Below are 24,662 nucleotides of genomic sequence, written 5' to 3'. Positions count from 1 at the left end.
TTCCCAGCATCAGAGTCTTTTCCAAGGAGTCAATTCTTCACATCAGGTGGCCAAAATATTGGAGTTTCAGCTTCAGCATCAGTCCTTCCAATGAATATTCAGGACTGATTTCCTTTAGGATGGACTGCTTGGTTCTCCTTGCAGTCCAAGGGACTCTAAGAGTCTTCTCCAACACCATAGTTCAAAAGCATCAATTCTTCGGCACTCAGCTTTCTTTATAGCCCAACTCTCACATCCATACATGACTACTGGAAAAACCATAGCTTTGACTAGATGGACCTTTGTTGGCAAAGTAATGTCTCTGCTTTTTAATACGCTGTCTAGGTTGGTCATAACTTCTTCCAAGGAGAAAGTGTCTTTTAATTTCATGGTTGCAGTCATCATCTGCAGTGATTTTGGAGCCCCCAAAAATAAAGTCTGTCACTGTTTTCACTGCTTCCCCATCTATTTGCCATGAATTGATGGGACCGGATGCCATGATCTTAGTTTTCTGAATGTTGAGTTTTAAGCCAACTTTTTCACTGTCCTCTTTCACTTTCATCAAGAGGCTCTTTAGTTCTTCTTCATTTTCTTCCATAAGTGTGGTGTCACTTGCATATCTGAGGTTATTGATATTTCTCCCGGCAATCTTGATTCCAGCTTGTGTTTCATCCAGTCCAGCTTTTTTCATGATGTACTCGGCATATAAGTGAAATAAGCAAGGTGACAATATATAGCCTTGACATACTCTTTTCCTGATTTGGAACCAATCGGTTGCTCCATGTCCAGTTCTAACTGTTGCTTGTTGACCTGCATAACAATTTCTCAGGTGGCAGGTAAGGTGGTCTGGTACACCCATCTCTTTAAGAATTTTTGGATCCAAGGATTCTTCAGTACATGCAAATCAATTAGTGTGATATACCATACTAAAAAACTGAAGGATAAAATCCGTAAGATCATCTCAATAGAAGCTTTTGAAATTCAACACTCATTTATGATAAAAACTCTCCAGAAACTGGGCACAGAGGGAGACTATATTAGCCATAATAAAGTCCATATATGACAGACCCACAGCTAACATTATTCCCAATTGTGAAAGTGTGAAAATGCTTCTTCTAAGATGAAGAACAAGACAAGGTTGTCCACTCTCACCCCTTTTAGTCAACATAGTTTTGGAAGTCTTAGCCCTTCCAAGATAGTTTTGGAAGCCCTGCATGGCAATCAGAGAAGAAAAAGAACAAAAGAAGTCCAAATTGGAAAAGAAAAACTACCACTGTTTTCAAATGACATGATACCATACATAGAACATCCTAAAGATGCTACCAGAAAACTATTAGAGCTCATCAATGAATCTGGTAACGTTGCAAAGATACAGATGAGACCTAATTAAATTTAAAAACATTTTCATAGCAAAGAAAACCATAAACAAAAAAAAGAGACATCCCTAAAAAAAAAAAAAAAAAAAAAAAGAGACATCCCTTAGAATGAGAGAAAATATGTGCAAATGAAGCAACCAACAAAAGATTAATCTCCAAAATATACAAACAGATCATTCAGCTCAATATCAAAAAACAAACAGCCCAATCAAAAAATGGGTTGATAAAAAAAAAAATGGGTTGATGACCTAAGCAGACATTTACTCAAAGAAGATATACAGACGCCCGATATCACTAATTATTAGAGAAAAGCAAATTGAAACTACAATGAGGTATCACCTCACACTAGTCAGAAAGGCCATCATCAAAAAAATCAACAAACAATAAATTCTGAAGAGGGTACTGGGAAAAAGGAACCCTTCCATCCTTTTGGTGGGAATGTAAATTGGTAAAACCATTATGGAGATCAGTATGAAGGTGTCTTAAAAAAACTAATATAGAAGTATAATATGATCCAGAAATCCCACTTCTCAGCATATATTTGGTGAAAAAAAAACTGTAATTCAGAAAGATATATGCACCCAATGTTCATTACCATTCTATTTACAACAACCAAGACCTGGATGCTGCCTAATGTCCATTGACAGAGGAATAGATAAAGAAGACGTGGTATGAATATTAGCCATAAAAAAGAATGAAATAATGTCAGTTGCACCAACATGAATGGATATAGAGATTGTCAGATTGATAAAGTAAGTCAGAGAAAGACAAATAATATATGATATAGTTACTAGGTGAGAAAGGAAGGGGGAGGGTTAAACTGGGAGATTGGGACTGACATATACATACTACTGTATATAAAATAAATAACAAGGGCCTACTGTATAGCAGAGGGAACTCTACTCAATACTTTGATCTACATGGGAAAAGAATCTAAAAAAGAGTGGATATTAGGATATATATAACTGATTCATTTGCTGTATACCCAAAACTAACATAACATTGTAAATCAGCTAAACTCCAAGAAAACCTTTTAATGAGAGAAAAAATTAGGCAGAATCTATGAAACTGAAACTCCAATACTTTGGCCACCTCATGCGAAGAGTTGACTCGTTGGAAAAGACCCTGATGCTGGGAGGGATCAGGGGCAGGAGGAGAAGGGGACGACAGAGGATGAGATGGCTGGGTGGCATCACTGACTCGATGGACACGAGTTTGAGTCAACCTCGGGAGTTGGTGATGGACAGGGAGGCCTGGCATGCTGCGATTCATGGGGTCGCAAAGAATTGGACACGACTGAACAACTGAACTGAACTGAACTGATAAGCTAAGGAGGAGTTAAGGGAATTCTCTGTTCAATTTTCTGTCAAATTTAAATTGTTCTAAAAATTACATTCTATTAATTATCAAAATTAATAAAAGGAGATTAGCAATCTGACTCCTAGCCCCAGTGATCTCATGGAGACACATTTACCCTGATGCACATTTTACCTGCAGGCATCTTCTCTCCACAGGCACAAGGGTTCTCTTTATACAAAATTGATAATGGTGTAAATCTTTGTGAAAAAAACAGATAAAACTTGTTTCTCCTCAAATGCTTTGAGTGTTGCATGACAGTCAGGCTAGAAAGAGATTTTACATTCAACATCTTTTACTGTAGTGTAATGAAACCTGTCACCCAGTTGTGTTGACAATAATAAATGATTAACAATTTTGATAAAAGATTTCTTTCCAAAAATTAAATACCTTCTACAAATCCATAAATTCTGTAGCAGTGTTAACATTAATCTTGACATATCAGATACAATACTATACCATAATCAAATCATTAGCTGAGCTCTATCATTTTTCACTCAGTAAGATGTCAGGGATATAAGACACAATGTTCAATAATGTCATGAATTTAATAAAATAAGAAATGAGACAAGGACAAGTCTTTGGTAATAATTTTCATTCCAAATGAAAACTCTTGTGATGACTTCTTTTTACATTTCCTTTCACTCATATAAATCTATTTTAATATTTTGCCCTCTTATTTCACTATTAAACAATCTTGCTTATAAAAAAATTGAAGTTGAAATTAAGGACTATTTTGTGTTAGATTTTCCACTGTCTTACCTGATGCTTGAAGCCTAAAAATATATATTTATTTTTATAAAAATGTTCTTTACATAGTCATATGCTATAATTAGGTCTCAAGAACTTATTCATCTTATAACTGAAAGGTTTTAGCTTTGATCAACTTATCCTCATTTCCCTCACCCCTAAAGGCTGGCTAAACCACCATTCTAGTCTCTGTTACTGTGAATTCAACTTAATTTTCCATACATTGTAAGTTCATATAGTATTTGTCTTTTTTGTCTTATTTCACATAGCATAATATCTTCCAGGTTCATCCATGTCAAAATAGCAGAATTTTGTTTTTATGGTTGAGTAATACTCATATATATATATATCCAAATTTTCTTTATCTATTAATCTTCTCATGAACATTTAAGTTGCTTCCACCTCTTGGTTATTGTTAATAACACTGCAGTGAGCATGTGAGAGCAGATATTTCTTCAAGAGCCTGATTTCAATTCTTTTGGATATATATATACTGATAAGTTGGATTGCTGGATTTTATGGCAATTCTATTTCTAATTTTTTTCTGGAAACTCCATAGCATTTTCCATAATTGTTGCACCAATTTATATTCCCACTAATGGTCTATAAGTATTACCCTTTCTCCGTATTCTTGCCAACACTTGCTATCTTTTAAGTTTTTAATAATAGCCAACCTAACAGGTATGAGCTGATATCACATGGTGACTTGGCTTTGACTCTGATGACTAGTGATGCTGAATATCTTTTCATATACCTTTTGACCATTTGTATGTCCCCTCTGGAGAAATGTCTATTCAGGCCCATTGCCCATTTTTAAATTGGGTTATTCGTTTTTTGGCTGTTTAGTTGTATGAGTTCCTTATATATTATATATTTGTTTATTAATCCCTTATTAGATATATGGTTTGTAATATCTGTGCCTAAAATATGTAGATACCATCCATAGTCAATCCTAAAATAGTCTGTTTTTCTTAGCTTCATAATGTCAACAATTTAGGATAAGCAATACATTAGATTCTAATATAAAGCTAGTCACAAAATTTTTCTTTGGTTATGGTCAAACAATAACCACAGTTGTGGTTTGAGCAAACTGAAGTAACCTTTTGGATAATAAATATTTGCTGAATGGATGAATGAAATGAGTGAAGCAAGACAATCAAAGATCATTCAATCTAAATTATTTAATGGCATCTAAGGAATTAGGTTTCTAAGACATAGCGACTTATATTACTCACACTACATTCATGCTGAGCAAATATCACCTGTATTAATGTTGCTATTCTAAAATTAATTCTCTTTATTAGAAAACATAAGTAAAACTAAGACTGTTCTATTCAAAATTTGAGATTCACCTTGGAAACTATCTAATATCATGGTTAATTACACTGGTAGATAAACGCATACATCTACACTCCTCCTAATTAGAGACTCAATGAAAAGTAACATTAAGACTCACCATAAACTCTGTTTTGCTTTCACTAAAAACAGAAGTTACAGCCCTACCAAAAACAGAAGAGGGAAAACTGCAGCTGTGCATAAGAATCAAAATATGAATTTTTAAAAAACTTGACCTCTTTGAAGGTCCAGACTCAGTTTCTTTTATATATTTATACACATGTGAATGTCTGTGTGTTTATATATCATTCTTGCATATAAAAAACAGTTCCTCAAAATTTAAATTGAAAATCTGAGCAAACCTTACACATAGTTTAAATGATAGGATATAAAACTTCATTCTTGGCAAGAGTCTCTAAGAAATTTACATTTACATACTAACTTTTCAAAATATACACTTAGGTGTAGATGTGAAAAATAATTTTTGATGCCAATATATTACAAGCACAGTAAAATTTCAATTTTAACTATAGATCTTAAAATAATGGAAAAGTAAAAATCCATAAAAATACTTAGATATTTTAGGCTTCCATATTATAATGGTGAATTTAGTGGAAAGAACATTGAAGGCCAATATCCTAGTTTCAGAATTAAGTTTATCAAGTTTGGTGGTGGTAAATAACCACTGTTCCTCTTTGTATCTGTGAAAGCTTAAATGCTTTTTCCCCCACAACAATTTGGTTTTCATATTCTATGGTTTAGAAATGGCAAAGTGAACTGCAAGGTTTAGGTGAAGATCGGATTATCTGACTCACATGTAAAACTGCAGACTTCCAAATTAATATTAGCTTTTAGTGAATTCTTGGTTTCTTGATATTTAAATTTCTCTCAAAATATTAGTCATTATGATTCTCACTGGGCACAGCAAAAAGTGAAGTGATGATCAAAGAGGGGAGGAAAATCCTCCCATAAACATCCACTCAGAGCTTCTTGAAATTTCTCAGCACAGAACCAGAGTGTGTGACTGTAGGATAGCAGCAGGGGTGGGGATGATTAAAAAAAGATCCGGGGGAAGTTAATGTATTTTCTTTATTCAATGGTATGGTTACATTCTTTCACTTTTAAAATGCCATACTAGTAATTTTTAAATTACCAAGTTCTATTCATGCTAAATATTCTGATTATCACAAGATTTGGTATCAATAATTTAACTTTGTGATAAAATGATATTCTTTTTCCAAACAGATCTAAGTGACTGAATAAGCTGACATCCTCAAGGCAGAGATAATGATTTCATTTATTAAAGATCCTCCCCAATTCAAAGAAATAGAGAAAGAAATAGTCTATCTTAAAGCAAACACAAAAATTTAGACATGTCAGTGAGAAAGCTCAGGACTTCAAAACATGATTTGAAACTGAATGAAAACATTGTTCCCTAAGAGCAGCTACAAACAGGGCCATCAATTGTCTATTGACTATTAAGTGCAAAGAATTTTGTCAGACTTGATCTTCTGACACAACAGATTCAGGACTTTATCCCTTTTCAAGTGAGGCTGAAGGAGACTTTTTGATGTTGTGGGATCTAAGGGTCTTCCCAAAACAACTGTCACTTGAATTTATTCAGCAATAGCACATCCCTGAGAAGGATCAGGACTGCAGGTGAGAGAGCATACAGGCAACTGTTCCCCTCAAAACATTTTTTTCTTTTCCTTTTTCTCCTGGAATATCAACACAATTTCAAAGAAAGATTATCCTTCTAAAATCTAAGTCCATTTACTATTCAACCAAAACTCAAAGATGTCTTTAAACTCTAACACTCAGCATTTGTTTTGCCAAACTACCTCTGGAGAGCAATTTCTACCTTATGTTACTCCACACAGCTCAGAGGGACCTCATAATTTTTAAATATATAATTAAAAAAATTCAATAGGGCCCCTGTGTTTTGCATACAAAATATACTCACTGGTAATTTATGTATTTTCAACAAAAATCCTTGCTTTAGAAGACACTTATGCTCACAGCTCCCACCAATACTTTTTCCTTCTCTCAAATTTCAGGCAACAAGAATGCCAGAAGATTTGGAATTTGTATAACCCCAAACTGTGTTTTCCTAACTAATCTTGGCAAGCTTAAAACCCTGGAAAGTCACAATTCACTTCCCAGGCGATCATCCTGGACAGCTCAGCAGCAGAAAAAGAAGAACAGGATATCCAGCTATTGAACAGGGCCGCCGGCCCAGGTGGCCAGCCTTGCAGCTGCAGAGCGTGTCCGACCAGGAGGGCAGCTCAGGGCCACAGGAAGACATGTTCCTTTCCTCTGTTTTCAGCTCAAGAGGAAAGCACAGTCTGCACTGACTCCCAAACACTGCCTGCCAACACAGCACTTTCCAGCCATGGTGAAAAGAGGGGAGGTATCTGAACAACACATGTCAGAAGAGGAACAAATCATTTATGAGATATGGGAGGCCCCAGGAAGAGCAGATAGTTGACTATGAGAAAACAGCTTCAGTTTATTATTGTACTGATTGAAGCATAACATCATAGATGTGAGGCCACTGAGGACCAACTGGTTTTCTACCTAAATGAAAGAAACTATTGGTTAAAAGTCTGGGGTTAATTACAGGTTCTCTGCCCTTGTGTTAAGAATTTCAAGATAGAATTTTCGTCAATATTAAGAATGCACTGGTCATAGCAAACACCCTCTTCTAACAACACAAGAGAAGACTCTACACATGGACATCACCAGATGGCCAACACTGAAATCAGATTGATTATATTCTTTGCAGCCAAAGATGGAGAAGCTCTCTATAGTCAGCAAAAACAAGACCGGAAGCTGACTGTGGCTCATATAATGAATTCCTTATCGCCAAATTCAGACTTAAATTGAAGAAAGTAGGCAAAGATCTCTAGACCATTCAGGTATGACCTAAAGCAAATCCCTTAACAATTATACAGTGAAAGTGAGAAATAGATTTAAGGGACTAGATCTGATAAACAGAGTGCCTGATGAACTATGGACAGAGGTTCATAACATTATACAGGAGACAGGAATCAAGACCATCCCCATGGAAAAGAAATGCAAAAACACAAAATGACTGTCTGAGGAGGCCTTACAAATAGCTGTGAAAAGAAGAGAAGTGAAAAGCAAAGGAGAAAAGGAAAGATATACCCATTTGAACACAGAGTTCCAAAGAATAGCCAGGAGAGATAAGAAAGCCTCTCTCAGTGATTAGTGCAAAGAAATAGAGGAAAACAATAGAATGGGAAAGACTAGAGATCTCTTCAAGAAAATTAGAGATACCAAGGGAATATTTCATGCAAAGATGGGCTCAATAAAGGACAGAAATGCATGGACCTAACAGAAGCAGAAGATATTAAGAAGAGGTGGCAAGAATACACAGAAGAACTGTACAAAAAAAAATCTTCATGACCCAGATAATCACAATGGTGTGATCACTCACCTAGAACCAGACATCTTGGAATCTGAAGTCAAGTGGGCCTTAGGTAGCATCACTATGAACAAAACTAGTGGAAGTGATGGAATTCCAGTTGAGCTATTCCGATCCTAAGAGATGATGCTGTGAAAGTGCTTCACTCAATATGCCAGCAAATTTGGAAAACTCAGCAGTGGCCACAGGACTGGAAAAGGTCAGTTTTCATTCCAGTTCCAAAGAAAGGCAATGCCAAAGAATGCTCAAACTACCACCACACAATTGCACTCATCTCACGAGCTAGTAAAGTAATGCTCAAAATTCTCCAAGCCAGGCTTCAGCAATACATGAACTGTGAATTTCCAGATGTTCAAGCTGGTTTTAGAAAAGGCAGAGGAACCAGAGACCAAATTTCCAACATCTGCTGGATCATTGAGAAAGAAAGAGAGTTCCAGAAAAATATCTATTTCTGCCTTATTGACTATGCCAAAGCCTTTGTGTGTATCCCAATAAACAATGGAAAATTCTGAAAGAGATGGGCATACCAGATTTTCTTGAGAAATCTGTATGCAGGTCAGGAAGCAACAGTTAGAACTGGACATGGAACAACAGACTGGCTCCAAATAGGAAAAGGAGTACGTCAAGGCTGTATATTGTCACCCTGCTTATTTAACTTATATGCAGAGTACATCATGAGAAATGCTGGGCTGGATGAAGCATAAGCTGGAATCAAGATTGCAGGGAGAAATATCAATAACCTCAGATATGCAGACGACACCACCTTTATGGCAGAAAGTGAAGAGCCTCTTGATGAAAGTGAAAGAGGAGAGTGAAAAATTTGGCTTAAAGCTCAACATTCAGAAAACTAAAATCATGGCATCCGGTCCCATCAGTTCATGGCAAATAGATGGGGAAACAGTGGAAACAGCAGCTGACTTTATTTTTTGGGTCTCCAAAATCATTGCAGATGGTGACTGCAGCCATGAAATTAAAAGACATTTACTCCTTGGAAGGAAAGTGATGACCAACCTAGACCACACATAAAAAGCAGAGACATCCCTTTGCCAACAAGGATCCATCTAGTCAAGGCTATGGTTTTTCCAGTATCATGTATGATTGTGAGAGTTGGGCTATAAAGAAAGCTGAGTGCTGAAGAATTGATGCTTTTGAACTGTGGTGTTGGAGAAGACTCTTGAGAGTCCCTTGGACTACAAGGAGGTCCAACCAGTCCATCCTAAAGGAGATCAGTCCTGGGTGTTCATTGGAAGGACTGATGCTGAAGCTGAAACTCTAATGCTTTGGCCACCTGATGCGAAGAGCTGATTCATTTAAAAAGACCCTGATCCTGAGAAAGATTGAAGGCAGGAGGAGCAGGGGATGACAGAGGATGAGCTGGTTGAATGACATCACCAACTCAATGGACATGAGTTTGGATAAACTTCGGGAGTTGGTGATGGACAGGGAGGACTGGCGTGCTGAGGTCCATGGGGTCGCAAAGAGTCTGACACAACTGAGTGACTGAACTGAACTGAACTGAAGGACAAAATCTTCTTCCTGATACTATTCTTCTAATTTTGTAGTTTACCTTTCTTTGAAAGAAAGAATAATCTTTCTTTCAAAAGTTTCCTCAGGACAGTCTTCCTCAGAAATCCATTCATACTTACGAAGTAATTCTATTTTTTCCAGTTTTATTGGGATACAATTAACACATAGTATTATGTATTATACATTTACGGTATGCAACATGATATCTTAACTTTCATATATTATGAAATAATTACCGCATAGTTTATTTAATATCCTTCATTCCATATAGTTACAAAAGGAAAAAAAAAGAAAAAAATATTTATGGAATTATTTCTTATATAAACATTAAGGAAACAGAGGAAGAGAGAAAATACATATTTCCAAAATTGATAAAGAAAACTGATACTTGCTTATCACTATTAATTTTTTCTCAAATTTAATAAGCATTTTAAAGAAGGAGAAAGTACAGACTGTTTGGGGAGAAAATTCATTTTTTTTTTTTAAACTAGGAATAAAACCTTCATATGCTCCAGCATTCCTACTACTAGGCATATACCCTGAGGATACCAAAATTGAAAAAGACGGTTCAGTTCAGTCACTCAGTCATGTCCAACTGTTTGTAACGCCATGGACTGCAGCACAAGAGGCCTCGCTGTCCATCACCAACTCCCAGAGTTTACTCAAACTCAAGTCCATTGAGTTGATGATGTCATCCAACCACCTCATCTTCTGTCGTCCCCTTCTCCTCTTGCCTTCAATCTTTCCCAACATCAGGGTCTTTTCCAATAAGTCAGTTCTTCACATCAGGTGGGCAAAGTTTCAGCTTCAGCATCAGTCCTTCCAATGAATATTCAGGACTGATTTCCTTTAGGATGAACTGGTTGGTTCTCCTTGCAGTCCAAGGGACTCTAAGAGTCTTCTCCAACACCACAGTTCAAAAGCATCAATTCTTTGGCACTCAGCTTTCTTTATAGTCCAACTCTAACATCCATACATGACTACTAGAAAAACCATAGCTTTGTTGGCAAAGTAATGTCTCTGCTTTTTAATATGCTGTCTAGGTTGGTCATAACTTTTCTTCCAAGGAGCAAGTGTCCTTTAACTTCATGGCTGCAGTCACCATCTGTAGTGATTTTGGAGCCCCCCCAAAAAAGTCTGTTTCCACTGTTTCCCCATCTATTTGCTATGAACTCATGGGACCGGATGCCGTGGTCTTAGTTTTCTGAATGTTTAGCTTTAAGCCAACTTTTTCACTCTCTTCTTTCACTTTGATCAAGAGGCTCTTTGGTTCTTCTTCACTTTCTGCCATTAGGGTGGTGTCATTTGCATATCTGAGGTTATTGATATTTCTCCCTGCAATCTTGATTCCAGCTTGTGCTTCATCCAGCCCAGCGTTTCTCATGATGTGCTCTGCATATAAGTTAAATAAGCAAAGTGACAGTATACAGCCTTGATGTACTCCTTTCCCGATTTGGAACTAGTCTGTTGTTCCATGTCCAGTTCTAACTGTTGCTTCTTGACTTGCATTCTTATTTCTCAAGAGGCATGTCTGGTGGTCTGGTATTCCCATCTCTTTAAGAATTTACCACATTTTGTTGTGATCCAAACAGTCAAAGGCTTTGACATAGTCAATAAAGCAGAAGTCGATGTTTTTCTGGAACTCTTGCTTTTTCAATGATCCAACAGCTGTTGGCAATTTGATCTCTGGTTCCTCTGCCTTTTCTAAATCCAGCTTGAACATCTGGAAGTTCACAGGTCATGTATTATTGAAACAGGGCTTGTTGAAGCCCATTGTTCATTGCAGCTCTATTTACAATAGCTACGACATGGAAGCAACCTAGATGTTCACTGACGCATGAATGGATAAAGTAGTTGTGGTACATATATACAGTGGAATGTTACTCAGCCATAATAATGAGCACATTTGAGTCAGTCCTAATGAGATGGATGAACCTAGAGCCTACTATGCAGAGTGAAGTAATTCAGAAAGAGAAAAACAAATATCATATACTAATGCATACATATGGAATCTAGAAAGAAGGTACTGATGAATCTATTTGCAGAGCAGCAATGAAGGCACAGACATAGAGAATAGACTTAGAACACGGCTGGGGTAGGGGGAAGAAGGGGATGGGATGTATGGAGAGAGTAACATGGAAACATGCATTACCATGTGTAAACTAGATAGCCAATGGGAATTTGATGTATGACTCAGGGAACTCAAACTGGAGCTCGGTAACAACCTAGAGGGGTGGGATGGGGAGGGGACATGAGTAAATCTATGACTGATTCATATTAATGTTGGCTAGAAACCAATACAATACTGTAAAGCATTATCTTCGATTAAAAATAGATACATTTTTTTAAAAAGTCATTAGTTTTTTAGTTCAAGAAACTGTTATTCTACTTCATAATATGCAAAACAGAAAAAGAGACACAGAAATACAGAACAGACTTTTGAACTGTGTGGGAGAATGTGAGGGTGGGATGTTTCAAAAGAACAGCATGTATACTATCTATGGTGAAACAGATCACCAGCCCAGGTGGGATGCATGAGACAAGTGCTCCGGCCTGGTGCACTGGGAAGACCCAGAGGAATCGGGTGGAGAGGGAGGTGGGAGGGGGGATCGGGATTGGGAATACATGTAAATCCATGGCTGATTCATATCAATGTATGACAAAACCCACTGGAAAAAAAAAAAAAATTCTTACCAGAACTATTAAATGAAAATAAATAAATAAATAAATAAATAAATAAAAAGTTAAAAAAAATTAAAAATAAAAAATAAAATTTCAAAAATGAGTGTTTTATATGTAATTGTATTTCCAGTTAGTAAGGAAATGTATATACCCATTTATTTTCTATTCCTAACACTCAATAAATGTTATGTATGCCATAAGTATATAATAAATAAATGGAAGCTTGCTTTCCTAAAGACAAATAGATGATAGAATGGAGAAAGAGATGATAAATCTTGACAGCTGAGGAATCAGAGACCAAAAGTAATAACTTTAATTTAGTTGTCATTTTTGAATATTCAAGTTAAAAATAAACCTAAACATCAAATTTTATTCTTGTTATCCCACAAGAATATTAAAATCTGGATTACTGTGAAAAAGTCTTCTGAGACTATCAAATTAAAAAATTTGCAAGTGTAATATATATTCAAGATGATTCATATGAGGGTGTAATTAATAGGTGAGATTTTTCATTAACTTAAAAAGCAACTAATATTATTGCTTTCCTAAAGTTAATAATTATTTGGAGAATTTCAAATTATCTTTAACATGCAATGCAAGAATTATTGCTTAAATAAATCAATTCATTGCTGATGAAAAATGTCAGTAAATAATGTTGAGACAGTCTGTACAATAGGGGACAAGAGCATGTTTAATCATCAAAACAAGAATTGACCCACCCTGCTATTGTCTATGGGATATATTTTATCATGATGTTGGTTTCTCCTTTTGTTAAACTGACGACTGTTCAGTTAAACATCTATTCTTTTAATCTTAATAGTTTGCATATTAGTAGTAAAGAAACATAATATTTTAGTGCCCATCAAATTATGTGCTGTGCCAAGTCACTTCAGTCATGTCCGCCTCTTGGCAACCCACTGGACTATATAGCCCAACAGGTTCCTCTGTGCATGGAATTCTCCAGGCAAGAATACTGTAGTGGGTTGCCATTTCCTTCTCCAGGGAATACTCACTCCAGTAAGTATCATTCCTTAGATACTTAGGAAGGAAGAAAGCTACTTAATAGAAAGATTTCCTCCTGACCTAGGGATTGAACCCGTGTCTGTTATGTCTCCTGCACTGGCAGGCAGGTTCTTTACCACTAGAGCCAACTGGGAAGCCCCTCGGTAGATTATATTAACTCTTATTTAGATTGTAGTCTAGAAGCTAATTTATCAGACATTAAAATGTTTGGAAATCCAGAAGAATTTTTTCCATTTGGAAAATCTGGTAGTAATTTCATTTCCTTACTAAATTTGAGACTTTCACATATGTGTTTATGCATGTGTACTAGACTTTTTTAGTTCAATTTTTAAATATTCTCAACCAAGAAAAATTAGAAATGTTATGCTTTTAATAAGCAGAAAAAGAAAATGATCCAGAAAACCATTACTCAAAAAAAAAGGTTAATGCTTTGTATTTATGTATTCAGAATTTTCTATGAATAAACTTTTTAATAACACACACAAAAAAGGTGACAGTAGTGTGCCTGCTAAATTGCTTCAGCCGTGTCCAACTCTTTGTGAACCTACAGACCGTAGCCCACCAGGCTCTTCTGTCCATGGATTCTCTAGGGAGTAATCCTAGAGTGGGTTGCCATACACTTCTCCATGGAATCTTCCCAGCCCAGGGATTCAACCCATGTCTCTCCTGCATTAGCAGGTGAGTTTCTTACCACGAGTGCCACCTGGGAAGCCCGAGTGTACACACAGTTTAAGTGTCCTTATTTCCTGTTATAACTGTTTTCAATCAGGGTATATCTGTACTATCACTTGTAAAGTCTTCATCATTATATTTACTAAATGTGCCCTAATTTAACCAAATTGCTATCCATTTACTTTGCTTTTGATTTCCACCATTCTAAAAAAACCCTATAATTTCTATTGTATCAAATCTTCGTTAAACTAAGATAAATTACTAACAATGGAATTACTGAGTCAAAGTCAACATTCACTTTAGGGCTTCAGATTAATATTGCCAAATTCTCTTCTTGAAAAGATTATATCAACTTACTCCCTATGAACAGGGTGTTTGAATATCTGTTTCATGCATATTCACTGTCACTAGATATTATTGAAACATAAAATAATGACTCTGCCTGAATTCTTTTGTTCAGACTTGGTATCTTAAGGGTTTTGTTTGCATTTCTTTTGATCTCTATATAAATTTAAAATGTTTCTTTATTGACCATTAGTTATTTTTCTTTTTCTTGCTTCCTAATATTGCATTCTGTAATTCTGTACCTTTCCCCATCTTCAGTACTTTATTTTTCTGAATGAAAGTTATTAACCATTTGTTTGTAACAAGTGAGGCAAATTTTTTTTTTCTGGATGATTGTTTACAAATAGTCTTTCAGGAGGAGGATAGATTTTGTAATTATGCTAACTTGGTTTTCAAATCTGAATTCTATCATTTACTCGCTGGACAAGCCACTCTGGCACAATGAAACTCAGTTGTATCACATGACACACATGAATTTACTTATGAGACAGAAACACACTCGCAGGTACAGTGAACAAACTTATGGTTACCAAAGAGGAGAGATGAGGTGGGTGGGGATTTGCAGGTACAAAACATGATATAAAAGCAGATCAACAAAAAAGTCTTACTGTGTAGCACAGGGAACTATATTCAATATCTTATAATAAACCATAATGGAAAAGTTTATATATATATAAACTGAATCACACTGCTATACACTAGAAACTAACACAACATTATATATCATATATATAGTCGTATGATCATATGTATGATCATACATATATTCATATGATCATATGTATCATATATATGATATATATATCATATTATATATAGTATATATATATCTAAGTATATATATATACTTAGATTTAAAACAAACGTTTAGGTCTAGCATATATAAAACGGGGATGCATGAACTATTATGGATATTAAGCTAAACATAAAGGCTAGACATCCTAAACAATGTCTAGGAAATATCAAGTACACACTTAATGACGAATAGTGTCATTTTCATTATTTGCAGTGTTTTAGACATTCAGGTATTTAGACATTCAGACATTCAGTACTTTGGCCACCTCATGCGAAGAGTTGACTCACTGGAAAAGACCTTGATACTGGGAGGGATTGGGGGCAGGAGAAGAAGGGGACGACAGAGGGTGAGATGGCTGGATGGCATCACCGACTCGATGGACATGGGTTTGAGTAAACTCCAGGAGTTGGTGATGGACAGGGAGGCCTGGCGTGCTGAGATTCATGGGGTCGCAAAGAGTCAGACACGACTGAGTGACTGAACTGACTGAGACATTCAGGTACTGCTGAAGTTTTGTGAAACCAAATGTCTATCTTTATGGTTTCCATAAGAGTCAACGTATGAAAGTTGTCAAGATTTCAGCATCAGCAAACAATCTTGAGTTGGAAACGTGGCTCTGAATTTTAGCAAGTGTTTGATTTTTAGACAAGTTATTTAACCTTTCAGAGCCTCAGTTTTCTCAGGAAATAAAAATGGATGGCTATTAGAATATATCTTATAAAATTGTTGAGACTAAAATATTTCTTATAAAGTGCCTAACATTGTGCTCAACACATTAAAAAAAACTCCCAATAAACTTTAACTTTTGCACATGAGGATAATTATACGCCTTTAGGTACTATTTTATTATTTAGGGTTTTCTTCATTGTTCAAAAGACATGAGAAGAATTCTCTAGATTTCACAGTATGATATAATCCAGCTGATTAAGATAGAGTTTTCTTTACTGCATTCCACTCTCATCCTGGCTAAGAAAGTTTTTTTCCTGAGGAGTATCAGTAATTGTGTAGGAGGTCTTGAGAAATCTGTTAACATAGTTTAATGATGTTGTGCTTGATATGTGGTATCTCAAACACTTGCACATTTCACCTAACTATAACATGCAGTCATTTTATTCTCATTTTTGTAATACCCAAAATTAAAAGCTATATCTTACTAAAAGTTACCCTGAATCTTAAAAAAAAAAAAAAAAAAAGGACAAGAAAGGCACATTGAACATGTGGATAGGACTAATCCCAGCTTCCACTAAGAAATAAAAAATTATATTGATGGAAGTAGGGCCACATTTACTCATTATGGACCTGAGGAGGTATATTCAGGGAAGTAGTGATTTACTAATTAGACCATGTGGTTCAAACCATCCATGGCCCTGGCTTTGAACTCTAAAAATAAGATTTTTAAGACCCATTCTGATCGTCTAACTGGAAGAGGCCAAAATAATTGCTCAGATGTTGAAGCAGTTAATATCTGTGCACAGGGTCCCAACAATTGACAGATACCTCTTTTCTAGATATAAATAACACCACCAAAGAGGATTTTCCCCCCTGAGGCTCAAACATGATGACTTTTCTGTATGACATGCATTCTTATTCCACTGTTTAATTGGTCTTAGAGGCAAAGGACTTGCAAATCAGGACAATTTCAATAGGCAAATCATTCTTGATTCTTCCTGTGAAGTAGGCCTTAATTTCTATTGAATCATATTCCTGTATAGCTCTCTTCCCTGGATTCTTACTGGTTAGCTGTGAGGTATATCCTGAATTTATCCCCAAGTGTACTAGGTAGTTGGGTTCTAGAGATGATACTTTTACCCTCTGGTTATAGAACTTTCTATCAGTCAGCCATTAATTTATGCAGAGGATTATTGAAGCTTTCATCAAAGATCTGACAATTTGAAAAGCAATCCTATTCTCACTCATCTCTCACACTTGTGTAAACCTAAGATCTTTCTACTGCTGTCTCCTAAACTCACTAATCTCAGCAGTGACATGTGAGACTTACTGTCCTAGCTCTTAATCCACTGTATTTTAACCAAAGGTGTGAACTTTCTACAAACTATACATCTCACTTATCTTTAAATGTATGTAGATTTCAATATTAGCTACCCCTGATTCAGCATTCACATTGTAGGCAAAAAACAAACAAACAAAAATCCAAAACTGGGAAATTCTGTTGCACACCAAACATAACTATCCTTGTCCAAATCCAGTGTGTTTCATGTTTCCTCTCAGCAAGCTATCCATTTCCTATTTGTAGAGGTAAAATTAAGCATGAAGAATTTCTAGGAATCCCAGATTCTGTTTTATAGTCTTTCATTGATATAAAAGTCTTATTATATGCCATTGTTGAAGACAATTCCATGTGCTTTGCAGTGTTTACCAGGTAAATATATTAAATTCAAGTCAGATTCCTTTGTGCTACTCATCTACATTTGGGGGAAATGTAAAAATCCTTGAACTAAGTGCCATTTGTGTGAGAGAAATAATTTGAAAAGAAAATGGTTTTCCTCCACAATATTTAATTTTTTCAGATAATGAAGGGGAAAAAAATCTTGACTTCCACTTTGTGGGGAAAAGAATACTATCCTTTGAGAAAAGGTCCTCATTTTGTGAAGTGGTCCCGAGAGACAGCTGGCATATTCAAGATACAACAGCTACTCTGGAGAGCAATGAATACAAATACATACAACAAAATCTGTCACTCAATGACTAATATTGATGAACTATCAACAGAGAAATCAAGTTCATAATGCAGGCAGAAAAAGCATTTCCTCAGTGTGTTTTTGATAAAACATACAACATAAACAAATTCTGAAAAGCCTAATCATTGCAGGCCCATAGGAAATTCTACTGCTTTCTCCATAATTCCATAATTCAATTAAGCAATGCCACAGGTAGAAGAGAAAACACAATTATAATCTCCAGTATCGTTGCCAGACACTCTTCTATGGGAGCACTCTTAAGACTTCTGTGGAATATATTTGTGTGTCATAAAAGAATAAAAGATGCAAGTAAATTACATTTGTTATCATCTGCAAGCTTCATCCAAAGAAAATGTCAAATTTAAGGTAAAACACTTAGCTGAGTCTGGTAAAGATATGCTTTCATGTCTTTCCTTATTATAGAGTTCTGGTTCCTCATACTCTTCATGCCACTGACAAATTAAACTTGATCATCCTCATCAATTCACATCCATTTAGCATTCATTAGCATCTTAGCACTATGAACAGCAGAAATCGTTATTAAAAGGTTACCTAATGGTATCAGACAGAACTGACTCAACAGCTAGAGAGAAAATCTACTTCATCACAAGATCCTAACACAAAAAATTATAAATACACCAGCATAAATGGTTTAAAAAATTCTCATGTCAAAACTGAAGCCTTGTTTAATTTCATGTTATGAATATTACAAGAAGCTTTCCAAATAATGCCAAAGGCACAGATTTCAAATGGCCAATGCTGTTTCTCATCCTACTGGCCAAATACACTACCAGTTTTTTGGATTGTTTGAAGATACAAGTAAAAGTTGTCACTTTAACTGACAGTGATGTAACTTTCAAATTAATAGATAATGATATTCCATCTCCTTTGACTACTGTGGCAACTCTTATGAAACAGTATTCCCATTAAATGTGCCTTTTGGTAATACAGTCTTTTGCAAGAATTAGATCAGGTGCATGGTCCATTTGATCTTTGGGGGCCCAATTCGTAGAAATACATTGCTACATGGCAAGTGTGAGTTCTTCTGATGAAGAGAGCTGCTTCCTTGTGTATCTGTGTTTGATCTTTTCCCAGGAGTTCCCCTTTCAAGATGCTACAAGAAGGACAAAGTCCAATAGTGAGGCTGTAGAACACTCCCCCATGGCCATTGCCTGACCCTTTCCACCCATGCTATGTGCAAGGAATAAGATGCTGCTCTAAGGTGCCCATGTTCTTCAGAGAAAGAGCATATACACTTGGGAAAAAGCCCAGAGAAGCTAGGCCTATTAGTAGAACATAGACTTTTACATGAAGTATAAATCATATATAGCTAACTTGAGATTCTTCTGGTAAAAAAGTAAAGAAGGCTTTAAAAGTAAAGACCAAAATAGGTGTTATACATAAGGGCTATATGAACATTTTTTAAAGTCTACATTGTAAAATACCATGCCCAATCTTCACCACTCATCTATATAAATCAAAATAAAAATACTGAAGCATAAAATAAGACTATCCAATAAAATTCTTTTCTTTTGATAGCATTTTTAATGTTCACATAAAATTCTTTGCCATCTTTCCCCCAAATATCTTTGAGGCCATATCTTATGATGGCGTGTATACATGCTCAATCTGTCACTTGTATAATGAAGCCAGGATCAGTTCAGTTTAGTTCAGTTCAGTAGGGTCCAACTCTTTGCGACCTCATGAACTGCATCATGCCAGGCTTCCCTGTCCATCACCAACTCCCGTAGCTTACTCACCTTATGGACATCTAGAAGCAACTTAGTGGTCTTGAGCAAATTACTTCTCATCCTTAGGTCTCAATTTTTTTCCACCAGTGAAAGAATTGAGTGGAATGAAATTGAATTTCTAACTTTCTATATTGCAAGGAATCATAAAAAAACTAAGTAAAATAGTATCTCCTTTTCACAGATAAAAAAGTGGATTCAGAATTCTATTGCATAATTTTCCATAGTTGTGGAAAAAGCATAAATTATGGAAATGCCAGGTGAATAGCAATTTCTGCCTAAATTTTCCTGGTATTTATACCACTTCTACCATGTGCAAGCACTATTATTCAGCCTCATACTTGTCTTCATCAAGTCCTCGCTCATCCATGAAGCTGTCTCAGGCTACTTCAGTGTTAGAAATTTCAATTAAATTTTGTTAAAATCCTAAAGCACTTGATTACATATTACCAGGGAGCATCTGTTTTCTGTTTACTTGAATCCAAAGACATAGTGTTTACTTCTTCAAAGGGACTAATTCTTGGTTTTCACTGTATCCCTCACATAATCCAAAAGCTATTCAGTGTATAGGGAGAGTTGATAAAAATTGGTTGTTAAGTTCTTTGTCAACTCTTGACTAATGAGGAGCTAGCAAATTAACACATAGACAACAACCCAAACTAGAACTGAATCTCTTCATACCTAGCCTGGTCATGCCTTCTCAACTAGATAACTCTTCTACTCTGCCTAGAATGTTCTTTTCATTATTAATAGTGTTTTCTTTGAACCAACTTTAAATTATCAATATGTATTTATTGTTTAATGGTAGGAAATTCTAAAAAGTTCTTTCTAAATATGAATTGAATCATCTCAAACACTGATACACATTGTAGAAATAAATTTTTAAGTGACATAATGTTGATTGAATAATTGTTCTAATTGTTTGGCTAATATGATTAAAATTTGAATATTCTTATAATAATATAGTTATTTCTACATATTACTGGAGTCATTTTCTCTATTGTCAATTTTTCTTTCAGGATGGGATACCATCATCCATTAAGACAAAATATCCAAGCCATTAACATGTTGCTTTTATGTCAGCAAATTTGGAAAACTCAGCAGTGGCCACAGGATTGGAAAAGGTCGGTTTTCATTCCAATCCCAAAGAAAGGTAATACCAAAGAATGCTCAGACTACTGCACAATTGCACTCATCTCACAGGCTAGTAAAGTAATGCTCAAAATTCTCCAAGCCAGACTTCAGCAATACATGAAATGAGAACTTCCAGATGTTCAAACTGGTTTTAGAAAAGGCAGAGGAACCAGAGACCAAATTGCCAACATCCGCTGGATCATAAGAAAAGCAAGAGAGTCCCAGAAAAACATCTATTTCTGCTTTGTTGACTATGCCAAAGCCTTTGACTGTGTGGATCACAATAAACTGTGGAAAATTCTTCAAGAGTTGGGAATACCAGACCACCTGACCTGCCTCTTGAGAAACCTGTATGCAGGTCAGGAAGCAACAGTTAGAACTGGACATGGAACAACAGACTGGTTCCAAATAGGAAAAGGAGTATGTCAAGGCTGTATATTGTCACCCTGCTCATTTAACTTCTATGCAGAGTACATCATGAGAAACCCTGGGCTGGAGGAAGCACAAGCTGGAATCAAGATTGCCGGGAGAAATATCAATAAACTCGGATATGCAGATGACACCACCCTTATGGCAGAAAGTGAAGAAGAAATAATGAGCCTCTTGATGAAAGTGAAAAAAGAGAGTGAAAAAGTTGGCTTAAAGCTCAACATTCAGAAAACTAAGATCATGGCATCCGGTCTCATCACTTCATGGCAAATAGATGGGGAAACAGTGGAAACAGTGGCTGACTTTATTTTTCTGGGCTCCAAAATCACTGCAGATGGTGATTGCAGCCATGAAATTAAAAGACACTTGCTCCTTGGAAAGAAAGTTATGGCCAACCTAGACAGCATATTAAAGAGCAGATACATTACTTTGCCAACAAAGGTCCATCTAGTCAAGGCTATGGTTTTTCAGTAGTCATGTATGGATGTGAGAGTTGGACTATAAAGAAAGCTGAGTGCTGAAGAATTGATGCTTTTGAGCTGTGGTGTTGGAGAAGACTCTTAGAGTCCCTTGGACTGCAAGGAGATGCAGCCAGTCCATCCTGAAGGAGATAAGTCCTGGGTGTTCATTGGAGGGACTGATATTGAAGCTGAAATTCCAATACTTTGGCCACCTGATGTGGAGAGCTCACTCATTTGAAAAGACCCTAATGCTGGGAAAGATAGAGGGCAGGAGGAGAAGGGGACGACAGAGGATAAGATGGTTGGATGGCATCACCAACACAATGGACATGGGTTTGGGTGGACTCCAGGAGTTGGTGATGGACAGGGAGGCCTGGCGTACTGCGGTTCACGGGGTCGCAAAGAGTAGGACACGACTGAGCAACTGAACTGAAGTGAGTAGAGAGTTTTATGTGACAAACACATTTCTTTACATCCAAGAGCATACAGAAAATATTGGCAATTTAGTTTTCCATCACGGCATCTTATCACACAATTCTGAATGACCTATTAAACAGTAACATCACAGTGTTTTACCACACAGATTATCCCTTGTAAAACAATAAAAATGCATCAGTAACATTTTTAATAATCCTGTGCCTGTGTTTGTTTACCCAAAAACAGTATCTCACACTAGCAGTAGAAACCAGATCTGTTAAATATTGAGTTAATTTTATTATCATGAAAAGTTCATCCAGATAATAAATGATTTTCTTATTTTTTAACTGCCCCCTGATAGTCTTCCTACCACTAGTGGAAGAAATAAATGTTTATAGGATTTTGTTTTTTCTGTAGAAGTTACTATGTAGGAGAAGGGATCCAACTCTACTTTGACAATAGAGTCCTTTGAGGAAGACTTCTAAGCTACTAGGTCAAGAACCTCATAATCACAGCTGGCAGCTGAAAGGGGCATTAATAATTATCTCAGTCAGGAATTGAACTCAAATGTCTACATGAGCCAGACAAAGCAAAGTAGCACATTGCACATCATATACCCATCTAATGTGGACAGTAACTACTAACTTCAGGCAATGGCTTGCATAATAATGGATCATATAAAAACAAAGGAATTCCAGAAAAGATTCTACTTCTGCTTCATTGACTGCACTAAAGCCTTTGACTGTGTGAATCACAACAAACTGTGGAAAATTCTTAAAGAAATGGGAATATCAGACCATCTTACCTGCCTCCTGTGAAAGCTGTATGTAGAAGCAACAGTTAGAACTGGACATGGAGCAATGGACTGGTTCAAAATTGGGAAAGGAGTTGTTAAGGCTGTATATCGTCACCTGATTATTTAACTTATATGCAGAGGACATGATGCAAAATGCCAGTTTGCATGAATCACAAACTGGAATCCAGATTGTTGGGAGAAATATCAACCTCTTTTATGCAGATGACCCTACCATAATGGCAGAAATCAAAGAGGAACTAAAGAGCCTCTTGATGAAAGTGAAAGAGGAGAGTGAAAAAGCTGGCTTAAAACTCAACATTCAAAAAACTAAGATCATGGCACCCAGACCCATCACTTCATGGCAAATAGATGGGCAAAAAGTGGAAACAGTGACAGACTTTATTTTCTTGGACTCCAAAATCACTGTGCATGGTGACTGCAGCCACAAAATTAAAAGACACTCGATCCTTGGAAGAAAAGTTATGACAAATCTAGACATCATATTTAAAAAGCAGAGACATTACTCTGTCTACAAAGGTCTGTCTAGTCAAAGCTATATTTTCTCCAGTAGTCATGTACAAATGTGAGAGTTGGACCATAAAGAAATCTGAGCACTAAAGAATTGATGCTTTCAAACTATGGTGCTGTAGAAGATTCTTGAGAGTCCCCTGGACAGCAAGAAGATCAACCCAGTCAATCTTAAAGGAAATCAGTCCTGAATATTCATTGGAAGGACTTGTGCTGAAGCTGAAACTCCAGTATTTTTGCCACCTGATGAGAAAAGCTGACTCATTGGAAAAGACCCTGATGCTGGGAAACACTGTGGGCAAAAGGAGAAGGGGATGACAGAGGGTGAGATGGTTGGATGGCATCACTGACTCCACGGAAATGAGTTTGAGCAAACTCAGGGAGATAGTAAAGAACAGGGAAGCTGAACTTGCTATAGTTCATAGGGTCACAAATAGTTGGACACAACTTAATGACTGAACAACAACAATATAGGCCAGGATTTCCATTTTTCAAGAGAAGCCAGAAATGTTGATTTTAATATTGTTTCCCTATCATGTTTTACTTCATGTGTTTCAATGCAAATCATTTTGTCTCTTCAACTATGAAACTATAAGTTTCTTAATAGTTTGAGCCAGTACCTCATTCTACTTATTCAACAGCATTAGCTGAGATCCAAGCCTTACAGAAAGGATAACATAGGTATTGTTGATTGACTGACACACATGACTCACTGCTTATGTCCATTCCAGGGCAGAGAAGGCCACTCTCTATAGAGCTGCTATTCAAAATCTGTTTTAATATAAGTCAAATCTACTATTAATCTTAGGGTTAAAAGAATATCTAAGAATCTCAGAAAGTGGCACTAAAATGAAAATGAGCTAAGTTGACAATAGTAATTTTGAGTAAAAACTTAATCTGACAATACAGAGAGTAACCATTTAGTCTACCTAGAAACATAGACACACACACACAATATGAAGAAATATTAAACACATATAAAAAGGTAAATTTCCATTAAATTTAACTTTTTCATCCTGTATAATTACTGGAAAGTCTATAAGGAAATTAAAGTGGCACCATACATCTAACCATAAATTTCAAGTTTTATTTTTTGGAAAAAGAAAAATTCTCAAAACCTATTTTACAAAATATATCTTCATAGTTGGTCATGTTACGTAG

This window comes from Cervus elaphus, chromosome 28 (genome assembly GCF_910594005.1).
Source record: "Cervus elaphus chromosome 28, mCerEla1.1, whole genome shotgun sequence".
In the NCBI taxonomy this organism is placed as follows: domain Eukaryota; kingdom Metazoa; phylum Chordata; class Mammalia; order Artiodactyla; family Cervidae; genus Cervus; species Cervus elaphus.
The sequence above is the reverse complement of the archived record's forward strand: the minus strand, read 5'-3'. Positions refer to the sequence as shown.